The sequence below is a fragment of the Ochotona princeps genome, chromosome 30 (assembly GCF_030435755.1).
Source record: "Ochotona princeps isolate mOchPri1 chromosome 30, mOchPri1.hap1, whole genome shotgun sequence".
NCBI classification, from domain to species: Eukaryota; Metazoa; Chordata; class Mammalia; order Lagomorpha; family Ochotonidae; genus Ochotona; species Ochotona princeps.
The window spans coordinates 14,509,750-14,536,842 of NC_080861.1; the positions used below are offsets into that span (position 1 = coordinate 14,509,750).

The following is a 27,093-nucleotide window of genomic DNA, read 5'->3' on the forward strand; positions in this document are numbered from 1 at the left end:
CTCATCTTTATAAACATACTTCCTTTGGCTACTTTTGGCATGTATCCCAGTGGGATTGAAATAGGTTTATCAAATCCCTCAGCTTAATTTAATATGGGAATTGCTCAATAGGAATGACAGAGGTGAGCATTTATTTTGGAGTTGGGATATTAGGAGAAATAGGATGGAATCAAAATGATGAGGGTAAGTGAGCCGTGTTGCACAATGTATCCCCCCATGGGTTTTAAAGTTAAGCAAGTTCTGATGAAGCACATCGGATCTTTTTTGTGTCAAATTACATGAGGGTCTTCAGCTCACTTGTGTTGTCATTCTGCTTCATGACCTTGGAATAAGACACTAAGATCTCATTCTTCTTTGTCAAATAATAATATAAGCAAACAAGTTATCATATTCTGAACATACCATTTGCACAATGAATTACTATTTTGGGTTGTACTATCAATTATATTTCTTAAAATAGCAAGGCTTAGAATGGACAGACATTCAGGCACGACACGGTGGCCTAGTGGCTAAAGTCCTCACCTTGAATGCACCAGGATCCCATATGGGTGTTGGTTCTAATGCCAGCAGCACTGCTTCCCATCCAGGACCCTGTTTGTTACCTGGGAAAGCAGTTGAGGAAAGCCCAAACCCTTGAATTCCTGCACCTGTTTGTGAGATGTGGAGGAAGTTCCTGGCTCCTGGCTTCGGATTGGTGCAGCACAGCCCGTTGTGGTCACTTCGGGAGTGAATCATCAGACAGAATATTTTCCTCTGTCTCTCCCCCTCTCTGTGTATCTGACTTTGCAACAAAAATAAATAAATCTTTTTTTAAGATAACATACTGATTATTTATTCTCAGGATACACATTGTGAGAGTAGAATGTTGTGGAAATATATGAATATTAGAATGATATTGCAAATGTGTTGGGGGCACTAACAGCTGAATTTCAGAAAAGCTTAAGTGATAATAATAATAATAATAATAATAATAATAATGAAAGATTTTCTGTGTAAAATTCAACACATTTTCTTAGGTGTAAATTTTTAGTAGCAGGAATCAATAGCTATATAAACAAAGCAATGTAGCATTCATTTATTCAAACTAGTATCGTTTCATCCTATGTGGTTTCTGAGATAAGTTCTTTAGAATTTGTTATCAGGTCTACAGTTTCAGCCAGTTTCCAAGTTAGCTCACATGCAGCCTTCGGTCACTAACTGTGAACTGTGTCGTTCATTAACTTTGACCAGCAATAAGATTTCTGAAAGAAAGCATGTTTTTTCCTCTTAGAATACTTTTGTGCTGTCCATTTGAGTTGCTTACGTATGTTTATTTTGGCTTTTACTTGAACGTTCAGTCTCTTCAGTTCCCTGAGATGCTTTTCTTCACTTTGAAGCAAAATTAGTCATGGACATTGGAAGATGTAGAGGAAAGAATTGTATGTTAATAAAACCTAATGAAATGACATATTGTCCCATTGGAATACCAAACTGGTACAGATACCATTGCCAACTTAGCTGTAACAAGGTTTAAAAGAGAGACTAGAGAGGAATTCAGTAGTCTAAGAATCATGGAGACTGAAATTTGAAGGTGTTGACAATATCACCTTCATATGAATTGCATCTGTTAATGAGAGGGTAAGTGTCTGACCTAACATGATGTCACTGATCTGAAATTGTGAAAGATAGCAACAAGCTCTTCTAGTATCATTACTAGAGGAGCATCCTAAAAGCCAGAGTTCCCAGGAGTTCCTGGAACTTCACCTGGAAAGTATCTGTAGAAGCATTCTTTGTTATTAAATGATTAGTTAGAGCTCCCATCTAATAGTTCACACCTCAAATGTCCACAACAATTCAAGCTTCCCACATGGGTGGCTGGGACCCACTTATTGGAATTGTCATAGGCTGCATTCAAAGGTCTCGACTGATGGAGTGAGGAGCCAGAACTGGTTATCAAACCCAGGAACCATCATGTGGCGTACAAGCATCTTAACTGTTGTACTGTAAACGTCACCCACCTTCCCACTCACACCTTAGTCGAGTTAAGGAGCAGCAAATTGTTCTGAAAACGACCAACAGGTTAATGGAATCAATTATTTGGTAGTTTATTTTCCAGGGCCATCTGATTCTAACCTGAGTGGTGGTCCTTATGTCTACAGTGAATGATTGCCTTGTCTGTTGCCTTCTTCTGTCTGCCATGTACATTATTTTGAATTGATATCTTGAAATCTTCAAAGAGCATACGCTCTGCCTCATCTCCTATATGCTGATTGGTATCTAGAAGGTTACCTGCTGCTTGCCCAAATTATGTGGCCAATTCAAGCCAGGAAGCCTCAATGCTGACTTACATTCAGGCGTCTTCTAGATTCCATGGTGTGTTACCTCTATTAAAATAACACAGGACAGCCTTTTAAACCACAGTGAGAAGTGATTTCAGTAAGGCCCTGTACCTTGCAGATAGCTGGGGAAAAAATGCAATGCTTAACAAAATCAATGAGTGAGTCTATGCTCGTGGAAAACCTAACAGCAAGATGGCAGGCTGAAATAAACAGGCTGAAATGGAATGGACATTCGAACGCGGCATGATCGGATTGTATCTCTGTCAAATGTTTTGGTCTGTGGTGAAATCATTGCCTCCTGGTAACCTCACAGCATGCAGAAACTGTGAATCACACCTTTTCTTTATACTTCACACCGACCCTTGTCGTCTCATGAGTAGCAAAGTTCGTAATTCCCTTGCTTCAGCAAAAAAGATACTCGACGTGTGTGTGTGTGTGTGTGTGTGTGTGTGTGTAACTGTGTGCTTTTAAGCTGCCAACCTGAATCTATTAGTCGCTGCTTTCCTAGAAACTATTTGCCAACCATGCAAAATTTATGCTTCAAGGAGCTCTGAATCTGCTATGAGATAACCCCTTCTCAACTTTCGGATTCTCCTGCTTGCTCCTTTTTTCCTTCAACTTTAATAAATTTATTTTTATTGTCATTGCTGCTTATTTTGTATTAATATAAACAGATGACAGTATTTTCTGATAAATCACTTATTGATACTGCTTAATTGCTAAGTTCATTTACTTTTCTGAGAGGAATTCAGTAGTAAGTAACGTGGAACACGGGCAACGTGACGCACGGTATATAGAAATTGAGAGTTAAAAATTACAAACTTCACATTTCCAAATACAGGACTTTAAAGGAACAATCTGAGACAGAGCACAAACTACCAAAAGCAGCAGATGTTGGACTGGACACTGCACTGTCTTGCACAGTCTAGAGAAAGAAAATCAATTAGTGAAAACTTCTGATTTTTTTCCCCTGTGTGTTCTTTTAGTAGCCGTAGCAAAGCAGAGTGGAATGTTTGTGTTGCCTACAATCAGTTTACATGCTGCAACATTTGTTTTACTTCCCATTGTAAACATAACTGTCTGTCCCGTGAGCTCCTGGGTAGAGGAAAGAAAGGTCAAACGATACTCTAGGACTGGCATTCAGCCTGCTTCTCTTGGTGTTTGGTGTTGACTTGGAATTCCTTTCCTGCTGAACATTCCGTCAAGGTACGATAGATATGTTTCTGATGCTTGGGAGGGATTTCTTGTCTCTCACTTCTCTGGAGTTCTCCACGAGGCAGTCTGCTTTTGTGTCTTCCATAGATTGTGAGACTGCCGGAGCAGCATAGGGATGGAAATCCTAGCGAATGAAAGGACGTGAATTTATCCAAGCGTTGAGCATGTTACTTTATTTTTAATAATTATCTGTTGCGTACAGTTGATGCTGCTGAAAGTGTGTCATTTATCAGAGCATTATGAGTAAGTCACTGACAACAAACTTGATAAAAATTTCCAACAATTTCCTTATTTTAGCATCAGGAATTTAGAAAGGACTCAGGTAGGGGAATGGTTTTCTAAGATTGCATAGAGAGGACAGACCAGGAAGGACCATAAAGAAAATGATGTCTGTGTTGGGAGGAATTGTTGGTCTACACTGTTTTCTAGTCCCTAAATTAGACTTTTAATATTTCTAGACAAAAACTTACAGAGTTAGTATGGGACTGCCTCTCTCTTTCTGTGTATTACTTTGGTCCAGGGAATCAATCAAAAAGTACATATCTCGATTCTGAGCTGTTTGTAAAATTCTCATCAGATAGTATACTATTTTGATAGTAAGTTATTTTACTTCATTGTAGTGTGTTTCTGTATACTTACAAATTACATTGTGTAGACACTTTTTAAAAGGACTTATTTGTTTTTATTGGAAAGTTAGATATACAGAGAGGAGGAAAGACAAAGAGGAAGATCTTCCGTCCAATGGTTCACTCCCCAGGTGACTGCAATGGCCGGAGTTGAGCCAATCCGAAGCCAGGAGCCAGGAGTTCTTCCGGGTCTCCCACACGGGTGCAGGGTCCCAAGGCTTTGGGCCGTCCTCGACTGCTTTCCAGGCTATAAGCAGGGAGCTGGATGGGAAGCAAGGCTGCCAGGATTAGAACCAGTGCCCATATGATATCCCGGTGTGTGCGCGGCAAGGACTTTAACCACTAGGCAATTGCAACAGACACTGTAGATAATTTTTGATGAGTGTTTTTTTTCACTATTAAATTTCTTCTGAGATATTCTAGATATAGTTTTCCTCGAGTAACCCCAGAGAAATTATTTGTTTGTATTAACCATTTTCACTTAAAATAATTTGACATTAAACAACAACCCACCTGACACTAAATCCAGGGGTTTAATTCAAGAAGAAAGCATTTTTGTTTGTGCATAGAGATGTGTTTTTGGAGCAGGCATCTAGCCGACAGTGCCCTTAAAGCTTTCTTCAGCTCGCCTTTCCTTTGATCTCAAATGCTGTGCTTTTCATTCTTAACCTACCTGTCTCAAAAATGCACTTAATAGATTGCAAGTAATAATACAGAAGATGCAGGGCAGGCAAACAGAAGAAATTTCAAAACATGAGCCCTCTGATTGCGGTCAATAATGCTTCATTTGGAAGTCTTGGAAGAAGAAGAATGTGTTCTTGGGACAACAGTGAGGGTGCCTGTAACATACGGTTACAAAGACCCAAACTCTGTTAGAGGTTCCTTTGATGAGAATTTAAATGTTTAACTGAAAGTGGCTTTTACAACCATTCCACCCTGAATATGTCCAATCTCATCTGATGCTTGGGCTCTTTCAGTTTTATTTCTGCTGAAAGCATCACATATAAAAGTAGTTTTCCTCACAAATTGCAGTTCAAACCCTTTGCCACTTGTGCACTCATTTACAGCAATGTCTGCAATGCTATTTGATCTTAAACATCCAACATAAAAACAGAAGTGGAAGAAGCCAGACTATTACTTCAGTAACTGCAGACAAGCAAGAATTAAAATAACCTTCAGCTTCAGCTTTCTCCGTCCTTCCTTAAAGAATGGATACACAGAGGTGCTAAGTTGATTTATGTTGAATTAAAGTCACCTCGGTGAAGCAATGACCTTGTACCAATAAATGTTTAAGCATCTAGTTCTTTAGGGATCTGTGAAAATAAATGCCGTCTCAAAATGACACAATTTTCTACGAGAGCTTTAGATAGCCTGAAAATTTGCTCGGAGTAGAGTTTAAAAGCTTTCTTCTACGAACAAGGCTACCATATGCTTTTGACTTTAACAACAACTTAAATTTGAATGATGCCAAAGGTGCATGAAGGAAAGAAATAAGAGAGATTGATTTTTTTGTCGGGGGGCTTATACTATGGTGATCTACTCCTCCTTGGGATGACTGTGGAGAAGCTAAGCGCCAGGGAGAGTTCCAGTACTACTGTTCTTCATCAGGCTACCTGGGTCAAGGTTTCACACTGTTAGACCCATGTGTCCCTTGGTGTTCTTAGCTCTAGAGTAAATGAAGGAAATGAAAGTCAAAGGAAAGAAATATAGGAATAAATAAATTAATAATACAGTGGAAATCCTGCGATTACGCAGGAATAAATCTGCATACTATATGCAGTAGTTATTTCCCCATATGTTATTCTACCTTACACAGTTAACATGTTTGTGTGCTCTGTGTATTAGTTGCTGCAGATCAGAAGGAATGTATGATATTTGTCTTTTTGGGACAGGTATATTTCACTCAGTCATAAGGGTTTCCTGCTGGGTCCGTTTTGCCAGAAATAATAAGAGTTCACTTTTTGTGTCTAAGTAGTATTCCATGGAGTAAATGTGTCACACTTTACATTTCTTAAAAATCTACTGGAATGTACCAAATTGAAAGTGCAGGGATGGAAAATAATATTCCATTCTATTGGAAACTAACAAAGAGCAGGGGTAGCTACATATACTTATAAAAAAAACCTAGATTTTTAAGAAAAAATAAGAGTGAGACACAAAAAGTTACTTACAGCAACAAAGGAGCAAACACAACAAGGCACTATAGCTATTGAAAGTGCAATGCAGAGTGTGTATATATGTGTTCAATATCAGGTCACCTAAAGATACTGATTATTAACAGAACAGAAAGGAAATACAGACAACAATGTAATGCTAGTAGGACTTGGAAGTCCGACTCTCAATAATGGATGGGTCAGACACTCAGAACATTGGCAAGGAAATACTGGATTTTAACAACATTTTATTCCAAATGAAACTGACATAAACATAGCATTCTATTCACAGACAAAAAAAATACACTCTTCTAAAAAAAAATGGAACATTCTCAAGAATAGATTATACATTAAACTGCAAAACAGGTTTCAGCAAATTTAAGAAGATTGAAATCATATTTTAGCATATTTTCCAACCACAATGGTATGCAACTAGAATCAACCACTTGAAGGAATATCAAAACATTTGCAAATATGTGGTTTAACTCACTCATAAGTAACAAAAGAGCAAAGGAAAAATCAGAAGGTAAATATAAAATAACCTTTAGACAAATGAAAATGTAAATATTACATGCCAAAACTGATGAGATGCAATAATGTAATACTACAGGGAACTTTATAGCAAGAGATGCCTGAATGAAGTTTTAAAAAAAATTCCATTGAGCAATCAGAATTTACCTCTCAAGAAATCATAAAAAGAATAAACAAAGTGTAAAATTAACAGAAGGAAATGATAAGTTTAAGAGTAGAGATATATGTATTCTGGAATAAAGATTCCAAGTTTTAAGTTGCTTTTTAATGATAAAATTAATAAATCTTTCACTTGAATCAAGAAAAAGGAGAAATTTTGCAAAAAATAGCAAATAATTAGAAGGATCATAGGTCTCAATTGCAGGCAATTAAATAGCAACAAATTGGATAGCCTAGAAGAAGTGGAAAATTTATCAGAGAGAAGCGACATATGAAGACTGAATCAGGTTAAAATAGGAGATCTTAGCAGATGAATAAAAAGTTAAGAAATTTTCTGGCTTCCTCGGAGAATTAAACCAAATAGATGTATTTTTTAAATGATAACGATTCTTCACAAATTGAAGGGGAGGAAATTTCCAAACTCATTTTCCTAGCCCTGTGTCTTCCTGATACGAAACTGAAAGACATTGCAGATGAAAATTATTGGGTACTATCTATCCATAATGAGCATGAAAGCAAAAGCAACCAGCAAAACTCTAGCAAACTGAGTTCCACAGCACTTTAAAAGGATCACATGATGTGATCAACTGCCATGTGTTCCTGCTATGTAAGCCAAAGATGACACACGCTGAATTATCTCAATTGCATATGAATTCACAGAAATAGAGTAAAAGGTAGTTACCAGGAGTAGGTCAAGAGTGAAAATGGACAGGTTTTGTCCAAAGTTACAAACACGTGGTTTAAAGACAAATAATTTCTGGTAAGTTAATACACACATGGTGGTAATAGTTAATAATGTTGCATATTGCGTATTTGAAATCTATTGATACAGTATGTCACAAAGTTTTGATTTATTTGAAAGGAAGAGATACAAGAGAATGAAGGAGACAGAAAAAGAGATATTCCATCCTCTTGTTAACTTGAAAAGACTGCAATGGCCAGAGCTGACCAAGACCTAAGCCAGGAGCAAGGAATTTCTTCCTTGTCTTCCATGTAGGTGCAAGAACCCAACTACAATACCATGAACATTTAGTTTCAAAGAAATGTGCAGTGTGAAAATTTAAAGTCACGATAATAATCACATTAAGCTCCAAGGGTTAGTCAGCGCTTTTTGTGAACCCTGGTGAGGATGTTATTGATTGGTGCCAGAATAACAAGGTCCACTCTAATGAATAGATTTGGTTGGATTCAGTGATACCATTGCCAAGCAGCCTCAATCCTTCAGCTGTGGCCATTCATTTGTCAACAGCCAATAATTATTTGAACTGACTGTGATGCTACAGGGCTCAGATGGCTTTCTTCCTGTGTGGCACACTGAATGTTTCTGCATTTCAGAGGCTTTGTCTCATTCCCCAAAGAATTTCCTTGCACAAGTGACATTTGGCATAATCTCTTACCCCTTCAGTCATGAGGCAGCTCCACAGCGGCTTGCCTAGCTAGGAAAGCAGCTGTCAACATCTGCTGTCTATATTTGGCCTGGCATATCTCATTTCCTCTTAAAAAAAGACCCTTACCCTTGATTTTGTCCCCCAAATGTCTATCCCTTACAAAGTTTCATAGGAATACACCACTCAATATTACTCAAAAAGAAATTTTTAAAGACGTAATTAGAACAACATCAGAAGTGTTCATACTGTTTGAAAATGTCCAGAAAATGAACTCATCTGCCTTCATAAATAATCCAATTTAACACAAAATACTCAGAGGAATTAAACCAAAGTAATAACAATCTCAGGGTTACAAATTCCTTTGTATGTTCTTTGTTATGCAAATATTAGGGAATAGTTCTTCATTAGAAAAATTAAGATGTAATATTTGGTCATAAACATAAGCATTCTTTTCCTTCTTTACCAAAGAATAGCTTTCAAGATTTTTCATATGAGATCTTATTGTAATAATTTTATATATGACATTTATATCAGTTACTTGGTATTGCTCAACATACTTTGAAAATTATGCAGGAATCCTTTCTTTTTTGTCTCTTCATAGTTTTAAATGTGACTGTACCCCTCCTCAATTTATACCCTTGTTCGTTCACTTCTTCCTCAGCATGTGCTTTTAGACTGTAAGATCGTCAAGGAAGGAAGCTTAGGTTCAAAGTCTGTATTCAGAAATAACACCTGTGCCAAGAGCACCGTCTCAAACGTTTTCTTCTAAGAACCCCTTTACGTTTGAGAGACAGGCAAACAGACCCCATCCATTGCTTCATTCCCCAAATTGTCACGATGACTCAGAGCCGGGAACTCTGTCCAGAAGCCCAGTTCTCTGAGCCCACTCTGCCAGCTCGCCAGATCTGCCCCAGCAGGGAGCTGAGGAAAGGTTCCCAGGAGGCAGAACTGAGGCTAAGCCATCTAGTGTGGCCTGCAGGCATCCATCACTGGGTTCATTTCCACTTTTTACAGTCTTTAAATGTATCAAGAGCTCTCCAAAAACTTTCATGTACATGGGATGCATGTGTCAAGAGTCGTCATAATAGAATGAAAAAAAAAAAAAACTAATCATTTTAGAACTAATCATTTTAAAACTAATCATTTAAAAAGAGTGAATTAGGGCCCAGCATGGTGGCCTAGCAGCTGAAGTCCTCACCTTGAACGCTCCAGAATCTCATATGGGTGCCGGTTCTTATCCCAGCAGATCTACTTCCCATCCAGCTCCCTGCTTATGGCCTGGGAAGGCAGTAGAAGATGTCCCAAAGCCTTGGGACCCTGCACCCATGTGGGAGACCTGGAAGAAGTTCCTGGCTCCTGGCTTCAGATCAGCGCAGCACTGGCCGTTGCGGTCACTTGGAGAGCAAATTATCAGACAGAAGATATTTCTCTCTGTCTCTCCTTCTCTCTATGCATATCTGACTTTGCAATTAAAAAAAATAAATCTTTAAAAAGGAAAAGAGTGAATTAATGTAAAAGATGACTAAAATCATTGGCTATGAATTAGATTGTATTTTGAGAATAACTATTTTTCCAAACAACCAAAAATTCCTAACAGGAATAAAATATTTTACATTTTTGTAAATCTCTGACATGTATGGCTTTTGGGAATACAGCTATACTTTTGTTTTTTTACCTGCTTATTTGCCATATGGCATATAAAGTAGCCTCTGAAAGAATTCCACTCTACCTGTAGGTAGGAAGAGTTAGAGGAAAGCATGGAAGGAGACTGATAGTATATTAGTTTTGTTCTGAAATGCTCAAGTGTCTTTAGACCATCCTTTGGGAGCTGCTAGCTGAGGGTAGGAATACTGTACGTTTGTACCTGCGTGGCAGTACATGTGAATACATGCACTGTAATCAGGAAAATGGCTCTTGCAACTTTCTCCCACCTTTGCTGTGGTGACCCTAAGAAATTGGTTGAAGAAATATTTACTCAACCCAAATTATGCCAACTTTTGTTTCCTGGCAATGCTAAAATACTGGGAAAGAATGTTCTTGTGGTCTCTGCCAGTCTAAGAGTCGTAAAATGTTATCTTTTGTTTCATGGTCTTCCTATCAACTAGGCAACAAGGTTTGTGTGTCTGCTGTTCAGTTATAATCTTTCATCCTTGTAATGGTAGTTTCAATCCTTTGACCATTTTTTTTCTTTCTCTTAGGTTCTTTTTCATGTATTGATTTCTCAGGGCTGTCTGCATATCCACCAGTTGAACCTTGGTTGTTGTATGTTCCACAGACTTTTCCCCCCAATCAGCATATTCAATATTTTTAATAGATCTTCCTTGATTTGACACCTTCCAAATTCAGAACTGTACAAATTTTATGGACTACATGTCTCCCTTATGGTCTTTATTACTTTGGAACTAAGAATAGAAGAAGTGAATATTCAAAACACATTTAAAACTTGTTACAGAGGTTTTGTTCAGAAAACAGTCTATTTCACATTATTAAATTCCACAGATACAATTTAGACAGACCATAAGCAGTAGAACACATGGTCAGTGTAGCTATTATAGGCTCACTCTTGTATTTTGCCTATCACATGCCAATTGCTATTTTATATAAATCAGTGACTCAGCATTTGCTGAGTGAAGCCACAACAACAATTAGTAGCGTCATTAACTAAACTCTCCCTTCTTCCATCTCCATTCCATGAAAATCCCCTGTATAATTTGTGTATCTATAGAAATCCTTTGAGGCTGCTCCATGGTTTGAAAAAGTTCGTCAGGAGATGATAGTTTCTATAATTGGAGTAATCTATCAAAGTAGATGAATTCCAAAATTATATTAATTCCTGAAATTGTCCTGAGGCAGAATTTGTACTACTTTCATAAGTGTTTCCATTTTCTTGTTAGGAAGAGCAGGCGCGATTTGAACTCTACATCTAATTTTCCCTTTGGCATAAGAAGAGAAGAGCTTAGAACTACTTGCCTTTTTCATGCAGCCATTAGTGTCTTATTTTTTGCCACTTATGGCAAAAAGATGAAGATCTCCATGAGGGGAAAATGTTCTTCCATTAGAATGACTGCTCTTTAACACTCAGCTATCCTTTTACCTTCAAACCATTGTTGATAATACATAATATCTTCTCCCTGCTCTTCAACTGCAACTTATAAAATAAATTTTGTCTTAAATCTATTGTTTTCTGTACAGCATGCATGCTAATTTCACTATTGATTGCATAACAGAACCAAATTTATGCTTTTTCAAGATTTATTTATTTGTATTGGAAAGTCAGATTTACAGAGAGAAAGATCTTTGGTGGTTCACTCCCCAAGTGGCTGCAATGGCTGGAGCTGAGCCAATCCAAACCCATTAGCCAGGAGCTTCTTCCAGAGCTCCCTCAGGTACAGGTTCTCAAGGATGTGGGCTATCCTCTACAGCTTTCTCAGGCCACAAGTAGGGTCATTGGGACATGAACCAATGCCCATACGGGATCCCAGTGCATGCAAGATGAAGACTTGAGCCACTAGGCCATTCTGTGCCAAAATTTATTTTTCTTTTTAAAGACTTTTCACTTGCATTTTAGAAGAACTAAATAAACAAAACTACCTTTAAAGCTCATCATTATAGATCTGTTCGCAATGTGACTTATTTCTTGTATTAACTCTGAATATGTAGATGGACTATGAGCATTTGACTATCCAGGCAGTGCACCAAACTTATGCTCACATTATAGAATACATCTACCATGCAGCAATCACTCTTCAAAATGCTTTTTAAAAAAAATATGTATTTACTTTTACTTGAAAGGAAGATTTATAGAAACAGGAGAGGCAGACAGGGAAAGAGAGACAAAGAGAACTGGATGAATGCCTGGAAACTAGAGCTTCTGCAGGTTCCCCAGGCGGGCGCAGGGGCCCAAGGATTCGGGCCATAATATGTTATTTTCCCAAGCATAGTTAGTAGGAAGGCAGGTCCGAAGCGCAGCAGCCAGGATTCAAACCAGCCAATGCCCAGGTAAGCAAAAGCTTACCATTCAAATGCTGTGTTTGCTGAACAAATTAATACTAATCTATAAGACTAGTATTAAATCGATACTCAACAGTCTTCCTTTTTTTCTCCTTACTATTCTCCCTGCGTTGGTTTGTATAAATGCACTCCAAAAATGGTCATTTCCTAGTTTCCATTATATGAGATTGTGTTGCATTTCATTGCAGATGTGATTAAGTTAAGGACTTTGTCAGATGAACACAGTGTCATAGCAGGGAGTTCCTATTAGCAGAAGACAAGATCAAATGTGGTATTAAGAGTTATGAAAGTAAGAGGATGGAGTGACATGAAGCAGGGGCAAAAAGCCAAGACAGACAGATTTTAGCGGTTGAAAACTTCAGAGATTTTAAAAGGCCACCTTTGGATGCATGAACGACCATCAGAGTCTATAGTTCCTGTTTACAGAATTCAAAATAGGTTTGTGTTGTCTTAAGCCTTTCAGCTTTGGGCAATTGGTTGCAGCAGCCCCACAAGGCTAATTGCCCACCAAGCTAATACACCCTTTTCACCTCCATTTCTTTCAGTGTTTCATGCTGTCCTGTCGAATGTTGTCTTTACAATCGAGCATGTCTGTTGGTGCTTAGCATGTAGATTGGTTGATACATTTAAATTCAGGCATTTTGGTCTAGTGGGTTGAATTCTACAATTTGTACAAAGAGGGTGTTGTGAACTTCCATCGGTTCAAAGTCTTTTATTCTGTCTTTGTCAGCATGTTTTCATTCAAATACACTCAAATGAAAAACCACTGCCTTTTTCCAGAACAGATTGTCCTTGAACTAGATGCTTGCAGAATTTAACTGCATCTCTTTGCTGGGAAGAAATGTTAAATCTCATTTAAAAGTTAAAGATACAAAGCCGTGCTGACAACCATTGTGGGACTACAGCTCTGACTAACCTGTAATAGAATTTACAAAGAACTAGAACATAGGAACTGAATGGCTGCAAACATAAACAATAAGGAGTTGGAGATACTAATTACTTTGAGTTGATCAGCACACACTGTATACATGTGTTGAAATCTCATACTGTACCTGATAAATATTGCTGAAAAATGAAAATGATCAACTAGTGAAATCACTTAAATGGATTTAGAGGAATCTGTTTAGCTTATATTTGTCTATTTCAATAATCACTGAAGTTTATTGCATCGTTTACAACCCAAGACAAAAGTTACAAGCTATTCATCAAAAATACAAATTATTTATCAAATCCATGAATTTTAACTGTGGTATTCTTCTTTCATTATTAGAAACAGAATTACCTCTGGCATTGTTCCTCTTGTGCCTCTTAGAATATGATCATAAAAGTGGTTTTAGTTAGTCTGTTCTCAAAATAAGTCACAGGGAAAGCTATTGACAGAAGAATTGGCTGCATTCTTCTTAGTTTTGAGTTAAAAATATCATTTTTCATTATTTTTTTGCTAGTTTTGTATATTCCAGCAACAATACAAATAGATACAGTGCAATTTTTTGGTTACATAAATTTTATTTTAAATGAAAAATACTTAACCAGTTTTATTAGATAACCTGAGAAAACTTTGCTTTTTTGTTTTTGTTGGTGGTAGTGGCGGTGGTCAATTTTAGGTTCCCATGGGAACCTGCTAAATCTGTGTTTTCTTATAAAATGGAGAACATTAGGGAGTTTGAAATTGTAAAGCAATTATGACTAGGCTGGTCAATAAAAAAATTCTGGAAATGTGTTATTAGAATGTTGCATTTATGGCAGAACACAGAGCACAGAGAGGTCATTAACTAAAATGTAACTTGATCACATTTCTTCGTAAAGCTTTTAGCTTTCATTTAACCCCTAACTCCTCCAGGAAGTTATGTAACATAAAGTTGTGTGATTTATATAACTACATAACAGTTTAAAGTACTTCCTCCAATGATATGGAGCCCATTGGTTGACTGGGTGAAATTGTTAGTTGGCTGTTCAGATTTTCATTTCATTTCATTTACTATTTATATGATTTAAGTAATTTATTTAATATCATGAAGATTGGCTCCTGTAATTGGTGAAATGGAGCTAATAACATACCTTACTGAATCATTTAAGAAATTCATATGAAACATTATATTCAGTGTGGTGTATTGGTTAAGATGTTGCTTGGGACATTGGCACACTGATTCAGAGTGTCTGAGCTCCAGTCTCAGGCAATGCTATGGCTTCTAGTTTTCCTCCCGAGCCGCAGCAAATGATTCACCTTTTTGGGTTGTGACTGAATGCCAAACTTCCAATGTGAACCTAGTGTAACCTCAGCTATTGTGAACATCTGGGGCATGAACCAGAAAATGGGACATCTCTCTTTGCCTCATTCCTCTCTTTTCTGTGTGTGTGTGTCCTTCTGTTTGCTTTCAAAACACTAAAAATAGACCAGTAAGAAATATCATGCTTGAATTGGTCTAAATAATTTGTGCTGTGTGTGATCCTCACGTCTCATTGATCTGACTCTTGCAAAGTGTTGTTCCTGTTCATATTGCAAAGTTTGTTGGGAAGCTCTATTCCATGGGTGATGAAACTACATGAAAGAGGAACTTAGACTGTGGGTACCAGCCAGAATTTGCACTTGGTCAGAGTGTCTATCTTGAGTCAGCCCTGAAGGTTTGGCTCAAAAGCAACACTGGTCACGTTTGTTTGTTTATGGGCCGGGGAAACTTGCATATACAAGCAGACACTGGGAGCATGGTTTTCACACCACATCTAAAATGCTCGATAACAAGCTGTCATCCATGCCATCAGCTTGTCGTTATGTCACAGGCCACGGAAGTCCTGGCTGTTGCAGGCATGTGGGAAATGAACCTGCAGATGAAAAATATTACTCTTTTTCTATCACCCTCCCTTTCATTGAAATAAATAAATCTTATAACAATTACATGTAAGCTTAAATTGTAATGTTTGTGGATCAGTGAGAGCAAGGACTGCTCAAGACTATTTAAGACTTTTATCCTGCCATGGCAGGGGTACTTTTCTCTGAAGAAGCTACATTGTAGCTGACATCTTGGCTGTGATTGTCTTAAGTACCAACACCCCCAACCAAGTACTACCCTAACTAATTCAAGTATCTTTGAAGCAGAGGAGCAAGAGGCAGAGTCGGTAGAGATGAGGCTCTAAAGTAAGCACTGATCATTTCTCTATGAAAAAAAAAAGTTTGATGCTTTTCATGACTGTGTTTTGTTAGACATTTTCAAGGAGCTAGATACAAATCTGATTTTTATCTTGGATGATTAATTTGTGTTTAGAAAACATAAAAAAGGAACTGTTGCAAAAGTTTTGGGAGGAGATGATGGTAATTTTGAACTATTAGGTGAGTGGGGAACGGACAGAATTCAGCGGAAAATTCATTTTGAAGGTAGAATCAAAATGCAAGCAAGAATGTAGAGATGAAAGAATTCCTAGAGTTAGGCCTTGAACAACTGATTGGAGGGGTGGAAATCAACTGTATGTAGGACTTCAAGACTTACACTGTGTACCTGTTACCTTTCAGTTGCCTCTTGCAGAGTTAAATACCTGTTCTAAGCAAATGTTTGGACTTAAACAAAATATAATCAAGTTAGCCAAGGGTTATATCTGTTTTTGAATGAGGGCCTATTACAAATTTAATTCAGTAATTTGCTGAATCATTATCTTATTGTAGGCACTTTGTTGCAACAAAATTTATGTGCTCATAAATGTTTCTAAAGGGGCCCATGCCATGGTGTGGTAGGTTAACTTTGTATAGTTTTTTTTTCTTTTCCTTCCACAAAAGAAATAAAATATCAAACTGGAATTTTGAGTTTGAGTTTGTTGCAATCTTCCACATTCACATGAATAAGACTCGTAGAAGTTGTAAGGCACAAGGCACAAGATAACAACTTAGCATAGGATATATAGGCTTGTCATTGAGAAGATATTACATATCACAGCCGTAGGAAAGGGCACTTTGTAAACGTCGATGGGTGAGGTCCTTCCCAACGTCCAATTAATCATGCCTTTATGTTTGCAGTTCTGTTCATTAGAGCAGTTGCTACGGAGGAGGTTCTGCTTTCCTTGCTCTAAGACACAGTGTGTATGAGATGTATGTCGTGTAGATATATAAGCTGATGCTTGTTTGTTTATATGTAACTCTCTGTAGGAGATGTTAGCTCTGAAATTCCAGGATTTTTCTTTGTGCCTACTATTTATGACTTTGTAAAACTCAGAGTCAGAGTTCCAATTTCAGCACACATAGCACTTGCCTTTGGATGCTAAAGGCTCATTATTACAGTCAAAAATTAAAATAACCCTGGGCCAAGAGCTATGACTTTCTATTAAGTCTTGGATAAGTGCCATAAATACCGGGAAAGTGAGGTATCAGTAACTCATTTAACATGATTTTTCTCACGAAGTAGTCATAATAATCATTCTGCTAAGTCCAATGCAGGGAATAAATCTGGACCACTCAAGTTTTGTGTTTTAAATAACACGGTATGATTTTGCATGGTGTTACATGATTTTCCCCCTTCATATTCTGTAGGGTGCAAGGGAATTGATTCTTAATACAAGACGAAGCCAGCTCTTTACTGACCTGTTTTATAGCTAGCCCCTAATCCCCAGAAGGATCCAATCATTGTGTTGTTTCTCATTACTGAAGGCCATGGAAAGTGCAGGCAAGTCTGCTCTTCAGATGTAGTCTATGAGTAGTCTTCCCCAATAGTCAACCGGAGCACATGGATAGCCTCCCATGGATGCATTTACAGGATGATCTCCAATATGCTGAAAGTGATTTTCCTCCATAGGCCTACGTTCTATGAACTGTGTGGCACTTTGTTCTAGTGCTGACTTACTCTTCTGTAATTCATTAATAACAGAAATCCAGTGAACTTATTTTCTGTCTTTCAAAACATATAATTATAATACGTTTTAAGTTTTGGAATTGCACTATGGAAGTCTGAACACTTTTATTAACTTAGTATCACATATTATTTTTTTAAAGATCTATTTACTTTTCTGAAAGAGTTAGAGCAAAACAACCTTCCATCTGCTGATGATGTGAAAAAGCAAAACACCTAGGTTTAAATTCTGGCACTGATGCTGGCACTCATTTCACCTAACTGCTTAGGTCTTCAGTTTTTCCACCTCAAAGTGGGTTTCAACTAAAACAATAGGTCATTTTGAGGAATAAATATGAGTATATTGAAGTATCTAGCACAATGCCAACTACGAGAAATTTCATTTCAAAATAAGGAGCAGTGTAATTTGTGTGACAAATTTCATTTGTTCTTTAGAATTCAAAAATCTTACGAGATCTCATATTGCAAATGAATTCTTCCCGCTTTCATGTCTGCTGGCAGGAGCACTGAGCAATTCATCCTGTTGGCATTATATCTTGAAAAAGTGTGCATGAATGTGCATATGTGTGTTTTTCGCCATGAACCTGTAGAGAGAGATTGAGCCACCTTCTATGTATTTCTCTAAGGGCATCAGAGCGTTAGCCAAGATTGCAAGGTGATATACCAAAGCCAATAAAGGGCAAGTCCTCAAACTCAAGTTGGAGGAGTGTTGCATTTCATGCTCACAGAGAGGAAGACAGATGGACTGTTACCTAACTTTCTATCCCCAGTATCCCCAGTGCATCCCCAATACCCCAAAAAAGAAATGAAGAATTGTTGCATAGTTCATTGCCCTTTCTATTACCTGGAAAATTTGATAGCATATCATGCACTGTGTCTATATGAGAGAAACAAAGCAAAGTGGTTTATGGTAAATGAGCCAATTCAGGTTCTTTCATAAAAACCATCCCTGGAGATAGGGATCGTAGCCTACATAAAGGGAAGGTTCCCCTCTTACCACTTGAAGTTTTATAGTCTAAAATAGAACTCCTTTGCGCTCATCACTTCTGAAATGCATCTCTGTGATTCCTGCAGTGTTTCAGGCCTGTTTTCAATTTACTGTGCTATACCTGTAGTGAGATCAAAATGACAGTCCTGGCTCTAGGAAAATGGTCCTAAAAGAAATCACTCCTATGTGTCCCAATAATCTTAATAATACATATACTTGTTTTGTGTGCTCCTATATTCGAGTTGTTGCTGATTTTTCATTTCTTTAACAATATAGAGGCTGCACCTGATCATTTTCCTTATTGCTAAGTCTTTCATGGATACCAGAAGACCTGGCATAATACAGCATACTCTAAATGAGTTTTGAATAAGTTTGAGGCAAGGGTGAATGAATACATTGAATGAATGTCATCAAAAATAAATGAATAGAAATTTCTTTTGTGTAAGAATCTGGGGTTAGGAGAAGAGATCGAGAGTCAGTGAAAAACAATTGGCATAAGCACAGCTTGGAGGGTATGAGACGTCTCAACCATTTCTGAGTAGTTCTGTACAGTGAAAATGAAGATACGTTCACTAGGTCAGGATATTGGATGCCTTCTTATATTAAGGAGTTTAAAGTTCATCCTACAGCTGGATGCATGAGGGCTGAACATCAGATTCACCATATAGAAAGTTACATAGGAAACTGAAATCCGTAGACAATAACTTAGGTCTCATAAAACAAAATAGGTTTCTGGACTGCTTCTCACCCTCCTCCAGGTATAATTCAGTCATACACTGTCTTGCTTCTTCATTACTTTAGCAAAAACCTGACATAGCCAGACACGTGCAGTAGTTGTAAAGCCTTTTGCACACATTATTTTTATCCTGAAAAATTCCACAGGCAGGCCAACAAGTTATTTATTTATTTGTTCATTATCTTAGATTGATTTAGTACTGATGTTTGTGACATGAATAGTCTCTAATACCTCTTTAGGAAAAAAAAAATCTCTTTCTAGAATCTGAGTTGAATTTATATTATATTGATTAGCAAGCGATCCAGGTTAGTTGAGAGCCCTCTTCAAATCAGCAGAATTTCAGAACCTTGGCTTTTGAATTGGAAAACGCTCAGTTCTGACTCATTACCACTGTAAATCCTTCACCAGTCTTGCCTGATGCCTCCACTGGTGTGAAGCAGTAAGTGCGGTTGCAGTACTTTGCAACTGCAAATGTATTTGCCTCTACTGATTCCCATGAATTGTGGACATTTTTTCAGTCCTAAGCATATAGGAAGTATATACTTAGAAGCAGCATGTAGGCTCCTGAGATACATTCTCTTGCTCTGAATTTGAGTTCATTTGTGGGGTTCACATACATATGTGCTCTTTAGTGGAGAATGTTACAATAATGCTATTATTCACTAAAAGATTCTTGGCTATTTTCCCTCTCCTCATGTGTTTTCACTGGAGTAATCAACTTGAGTTCCAAATTAGAGTTAAACCTGGCATTAAGACTCAGAATTCTTCTTCTTGCTCTTCCCGCCTCCTCCTCTTCTTCCTGGAGAAGGCTAAGTGATGGTGGGTGGTTCTCTTGGTGTGTCTAATGGAGGGGAATGTGGGATGCTGGTCAGGAAGCAGCAAAAGGAATGATTGTGGAGAACTGAAATAAATAGGGAAAGGAATTCTTATTCGTTACAGACAGGTTTCCCCATTTCTCAGATTCAGGTATAATCACAAAAATCATGAAAACAATTCAACGAACTCATACCATGGTGTTCACCTCACTGATCTATATTTCCATTTAACAAACATTTAAAAAAAACCCTGATTTTAATCCAACACAGTAATGCCCATTCATCTTTTGACAAATATTGTGGAATGCAGAAGGGGGAGAAATATATGTAGAACTTCTCAGTTTCAAGACACTGCTTGGTACTGGATGTGATTTCAAAGCTTGAGGGTGCTCTGTGATTGACGAAGACAGAACCCCATTCTGCGCTCTGTAAATGCACCTGCAATGGCCATTTATTAGAACATCCTTCTTAATTTTCCCCTTCCTTACAGACTGTGCAGAAAGTCAAGAAACACTCATTTTTAATTCCTTTGCCTTACTCCTTACTCTAGTATTTTATAAAGTTGCTTCTATTAAACTATTCCCCTTGCAACTGTCTTGTACACACAGCTCCTCCTACTCTATTTTTTTTCATTTTCCTAAATAATGAATTCTTAAGTATCTTAACCACTACACTTGTAATTAAGAATGGTTTGGCAGCCATCACCACAGTCTAATACAAATACTAGATGATTTAAATTGAATATTTAAAGTTAAAAACCTTTGACTTATTTAGAGGAGAAATAGATTCCTTCTACCTATATAGAAGTATAAGGTACTTCTATTTGTATGCACAAGATTACTTTGGGTTCATAAGAATGTTTTTACTATATCTTGTATTTTAATTTTTATTTACTTAAAAGGCAATATGAGAGAGAGAGAGAGAGAGAGAGAGAGAGAGAGAGAGAGAATCATCCATCTGCTAATTTGTTTCTCATATGCCCACAGCAGTTGGGGCTGAGCCAGGTCAAAGCCAGGGGCCTAGACCTCTGTCTGAGTTCTTATGGAGGAATAAGGTCTAAAAGTACTTCAACCATCATTGCTAACCTCCCAACATGTGTATTAGTAGGAAGCTGGAATGCAAACTCTTAATGGGCTGTGAGTGTCCACACAGCAACATAACCACTGTACCAAACGCCCACCCCTCCCAACCAAATTCGAATAATAGGTTTATTTTCGTTCCCCAAATTTTAAAAATTTAAAATTTTAAAAACTTTTTTTCATACTATGCTTTTCTATAGAATTTTTGAAGATATCTTGTATTAACTAAAATCCATGGCAATATTTCCTTTGTAATATGATAGGTAACATTCTTCCTTCAATTGATGATAATTTTAACTTTTAATTAAAGTATCGAAATACGAGTGTTTCCTTAACTTTGCTAAGTAAATTTGTATTGTAGCTTTGTTGGTTTGTTTGCTTAAAACAGCAAATTCTGTAAGCCCTTGGCTCATCATATCATGTTATGTTTTAGATATTTCATGTTTAAAACAAAGTTTGGAGGACTAGAAGTACTCCGATAAACAAGCAAACAGCAATTACTCCTTCATAATTACTGTGCAACTTTATTGCCATCCATTATTATAATTATATTTTAAATACTCCCTATTTGCATGATAGACCATAATGTCTTCTTGTATATTACAATCTGTGGCTTTTAACAACATCACACTTCCACAAAGGCCTTTTCTTCATTTATTCCCTGTTTTAACTACTGCTAAAAGAGACTTAAACAAAATTAATTGGCATCATAATCCTACGAGAAGAAAACTGTAAGGCGATATTTCTGTGCTGCTGAAATCATCACATTATTCAGCAGATTTCTTGTTTAAAATCTGAAATGCATTGCTTCTTCAGTTAAGAAATTAGTCATAACCAAAATGGTTCCTCTCAGGCCTTAGCATGCCTACAAATCACCTGGGAATACAGTTACACCGAAAATTTGATTCAGGTGGTCTGGGAAGTGGCCCAAGATCTGCAGTTCTAACAGCTGCCTAAGTGGTGATGCTTTGCTGCTGGCCCATCAGCCATCCTTGAGTATTACCTATTTCATGGAGCCGAATGCAAAATGCTGTTAATGCTGTTCACACACGCCACCCTCGTGCACCCTCTAGGTGATAACTTTGTACCCGCAAGAGTGGAAATTCATTGCAACCACCAAAAAAACCTTTTATTTTAAACAACCTCAGCCTGTGAATATCTGCTAAGTCAGTACTAGATTATTTTACTCTGTGGTGAGTTAATACAGCATCAAGAAGGCAGCTTTAGGTTTTGTGAAAGGAAAGTGTGTATGGTGAGAAAAATAGGAATTCCAGGCACAAGTAACCTTAGTTAATGGTTATGGCTCTGTATGCCACTGGGGGCCTCAGAGGAGAAGATAAAATCAAGGAGATGAAATTGACATTCTCTAATCAAGGAAGTTGTATTTTGCCTTGCATTGTTTAGGATTCATACAGGAACTGGAAAACTCTTAATGACATAGTCTCCTTTGGAAAGCTAACAATCAGAATTAGGGGCACGGAATTCAAGGCTAATACTATAGTTATATGAGAGTACTTATAATTTGGTGGATGACTTTATTTTGGTGCAGCAATTTTTTAAAATTCATACTATTTTTTTTTGGTAATATTCACTGTTCCAGAACTTCTTGAAGCCTTCTGACATCCCCTTCATTTTTAATGACACATTTGAAATGCTAATCGATTCAAGTGTTGTTTTTATTTTTGTTTTCTTTGAGCATTTTTAAAGATTCTTTTTTCATTTAAAATAGGGAGCTCCCACTGACTGATTCAGTCCCAAATACTTGTAACAGGCAGGACTGGGTTGAATACAGAAGCCAGGAGCCAGCAGTTTCATGTGGATGTTCCATGTGAATGGCAAAGACCAATCAATGACGCCAGCATCTTGCGTTTTCCAGGTTGGCCATTGGCAGAAAGCTAGACAGAAAACACAAAACTAGAACAAGCCTTTCCCATATGGCATGTGGATTTTTTCTAGCTGTGAGTTAACCACTGTGCCAAACATGTAACCCTGAGTTTGTTTTCCTAAAGATTTATTTTATTTATTTGAAAGGCAGAATTAGAGAGAAAGATACAGAGAGAAATCTTCCATCTGCTGGTTCACTCCCCATATGGTTGCAGTGGCTGAGGTTGGTGACTTTGGTAGGCTCAAATATTGTCCTTTGGTAATATATGTTTCAAAGATGGTTCTGTAAATTTTTTTTTTCATACCAGTACATAGAAGATACCAGAAGGTTAAGTGCTAATTCAGAGCTAATTCAGAGCCTTTCATTTTCTGCTGGTGTTTTCCTTCCAATTTGATAAATTCCAACGTTTTATAGAAAAGACTTTTTAAAAATATGCATGTGTGTATTTGTTAGTATGCACACATCAATTCCCTTGTGTAAATTAATGCACAGAATATATGCACATATATTTAAATAAGGGAAATGGGAAAACTTTGCCTTCCTGAGATGTAATATAGATATATAATTGTTTTAGGAGAACACACAAAATTTATAGATTGCCTCTTTAACAGAGAAAGAATTTCTTGTTTGGCTCTAAAAGAGCTGTAATTTAACATTTTAATGTGGACTCTGGAAAATGGAAGCCCTTAAGAAATCTATGACTGTCTCAGGCCTGAATATTTAAAGCTTTACTATTTTCCTAATAATAACACACAACTTCAAGGGAGTTAATCTGCCAACAAACCTTTTGCAATTGATGGATAAAATAATATTAGGTTTAAATAGTAGTTCAAAATAAAAACCAAAAAAAAAAAAAGAATCAGGAATGCTCTTTGCAGGCAATTGTAAGTGAACATATAAAATAATACATGGCCACATCAAATGCAGGGACAAAGGGAAGTCTCATTCTGGTGTTGACACAGGAGATGGGACCAGTATCAGTGTGGTTCTGTGGGCCAATGACCCCACAAAAACCATTCTGGATGCATGAATCCTCTCTGTAGACGCCTCGTTTTCGTTGTTCTTGGAGTGTAGTTGCACTTTCTGGTGATGTCTTCTCTGTGAGATAAAGAAGAGACAAGGCTGAAGAAGCTGAGACTTGTTTTTGAAGTACTTGGAACTCGCTGACAATGGCGACAGACCAGGTTTCCCAGGTGAGGCTGGAAAGTCGCTATGGCAGAAACCAAACAATCGTGCTAATGCCACTGACCTAGACTTTGTATTTTTCAGTGTGTCAGATCAGCCTTAAAGTCCTTTATAAGCATTAACTTACGTTTTTGTTTTTACAACAGCTCATTACAGCATTTAGCATTATTATCCCCATCCCCTATACAAGAAAAAAATCACAAAAAAAGAATAACAACACGAATTCCATAGTAATCATTTTCATCTTTATCTGATGAGTTAATGCTCATTGGTAGTGTCAAGGAACAGAATGAGTGTTGAGAGGGGGAGCAATACATCAATTATAAAGCCACAATATTATGTAACAATTAATGTTTCTTCAGTTTACACATTGGTGGCATCACCATGGCTGAGAATACCTGGATTGGTGTGTTTTCCTATGATCCACCGAGGGTTGACTCTGCACCATGGCCAATCCTGGAGGTAACTGGATGATCTAGTGTGGCCTTGGAATTAGGGATAATGCATCTTCACTTTGATTTAGTAATTCAAGAGCCTGGCTTAGGCATGTTTATATAGCCATGAAGAGGAACAAACCCCAGTATCAACTTCCTGTTTATAACTTATTTGCTAACATCCCACTAGCTACATACTCACATTGGGCTAGACTAATAATTGGTGAGTAAGCTGTACAATATTACTTGACAAGGAGCAAGGATAAACAGAAGGGTCGAGAATGTGGGTCATGAATGCAACTAGCTTTCAAAACAAAACATTTTCTCAATGGGTGAGAAAAAGGAACTCCTTTTGGTTTCAGACTATAAACTTAAAATCAATATGTGCTTAACTCAAATCCATACACTAACAAATGAGCCCTCCCAGAGACACTAATGTATTGACCAAATTGGTTAGGGCAATGTATGTTTTTCTTCCATCCAGGAAGGAATGTACTGTACACATCAATTTCCAAGGGAGAAATTGGCCTTGTTGGGTTTTTTAAAATTCTCACATAGGGGCCCAGTGTGGCAACCTAATGCTAAAGTCCTTGCCTTACAAGTGCCAGGATGCCATGTGGGCACTGGTTCATGTCCCAGTGGCCCTACTTCTCATCTGGCTCCCTGCTTGTGGTTTGGAAAAGCAATCAAGGATGACACAAGCCCTTGGGACCCACAGCTGCATGGGAGACCCGGAAGTGATTCTCATTCCTGGCTTCGGATTGGCTCAGCTCCAGCAGGTGTGACCACTTTGGGAATGAATCAGTCGATGGAACATCATCCTCTCTGTCTCTCCTCCTCTCTGTAAACCTGATATCCAATAAAAATGAATAAATATTTTTAAAAGTTCTCTAATAGTAATATTTCAGTTAGAATAACAGTTCTGGTTAATTTTTCCTAGAGAATGAATTAACATAACAAACCTCCCAATCAGTTTGCAGTCATGAGTTATGACATATTTTTGGCTGCATTGTATCATCTGGCTTCACTAAATAGTCTATTAATTATTCTCCCTAATATTCTGAAGAGATTTTATTGGAGTGGAAAATGAACGGTCAACTTCTAGCCTTTTGCATATTTCAGGAGATAAATGAGAAGACTGCTAATTTTGGTTGCAATTTCTCTCTGTGTGTGTGTGTCTGTCTCTGACTCTCTTTAGAACAAAGATCCATCTCTTCCCAGAAGCAATTCTTACTGTGAAAATGCGAAGTCCCCGAGGGGGAAACATTTCTCCCCTCACAAACAGCAACTGGGAATATGTCTCTAACAGGAGTGCGAGGGTTGATGCTTACCTTTAACTTCTAAGGCAGGTTCACATTGGGCTGTGACTGATTCATATTTTTCAGCAATATTTATTTTCTTGTTTTATGGTATGCCAGCACTCTTTTGAAGCCTGGCTAGAACAGCAGCCAAGACTACATGGGGTCAAATATCTCTGCAGAACCAAGAGGTTACTTCCGAAGATATTTATTACAAAGCACTACTGTGACTCAAATTATCACTTATTTTTTTTAAACATTTATTTTTATTGCATTTCCTTTTTTTTTAAAACTAATTACATTGCATTATGTGACACATTTTTTAATGCACTGGGATTCCCCCCGCCCCTCCCAAAACCCTCCCCCCACAATAGATTGCTCCACCTTGTTGCATTTCCATAGTTCAAATTCAGTTGACATTCTTTCATTGGAGGTATTTACCAAGCATAAAGTCCAGCATCTTATTGTCCTGGTAAGTTCAATAGTTTCTTGGTGAGACCATCTCTGGTCTGAAGGTAGAGCCGGCAGAGTATCATTCCAATTAATTAAAAGTCCCAACATAATATTTCCAACCATTTACAACATTATGGCATTAATTGACATGGTATTGATTAACCAATATGTTACTAGGGAAATGCAGGTTCTCAACCACAACCTGTGACTTCTTCATAAACATTTCAATTTTGGTTTACATTCAACCGTATTCTATACACCTTAAAATGGCTTAGATTGCTATTCAGCTGTCTCATGTCTATTTTAATTTAAGTCTTTAGCAGTTTATAGCATTGAAGCATGATTTCACTGAACCTGGCTGTTTTTCGGGTGGTCTAACTCTATAATTCTAACAGGATATATGTCAACAGTTTAGGTGAGCATGTTTAGGAGGGGTGTGCAGAGAAATCTTCCATACCCCATTGAGGAGTAACTAATCTTTGTGTCCCACCCAGTGAGTTATAAGTGCATCCCTGATGACTGTTTCCTGTCTGGTTCCAAGCTTTCCTTGTTGTTCTCTGTCTATCTATTCTCGTTTTGTTTGTTTGTTTGTTTGTTTGTTTGTTTGTTTTGAGGGGTTTCTGGAGCACTCCTGATGGTTATTACGAGAGTGGGTGGGGACCCAAAGTTGGAAGCAGGCAAGGACCAGTGAAAGCTCCTCTCCCTAGTCCCGAAGGAAGTTTACTGTTCTTCTGTTTCTGTGGACCGCTCAGGGATCCTGGTTGTTGTTCCGATGACCTTGGAACCTGCAAGGCAGGAATTGGGCTTCTTCCATCCCATGTGGTAGATCCAAATGGGGGTGGTTGACCTCAGAGTTCTTGGTCTCCGAAGGCACTCCATTTCCCCATGGTCTCCTTGGCAGTAGGGATGTAGTCCTCGGTGCTCCTTGGTGAGGATTTGAGAGTCTTCAGGATTGGGATAAAAGCCTCCTCCTTTCCGCCTGCTCCACTC

The 27,093-nt window shown here is 37.7% G+C and overlaps 1 protein-coding gene across 9 annotated transcripts in view; it reads left to right on the plus strand.

The window, feature by feature from the left end:
- The window catches only part of RBMS3 (RNA binding motif single stranded interacting protein 3), a 1,058,437-nt gene that overhangs the window by 922,741 nt on the left and 108,603 nt on the right, over positions 1 to 27,093 (plus strand). The gene's annotated exons all lie outside the window — the stretch shown is intronic.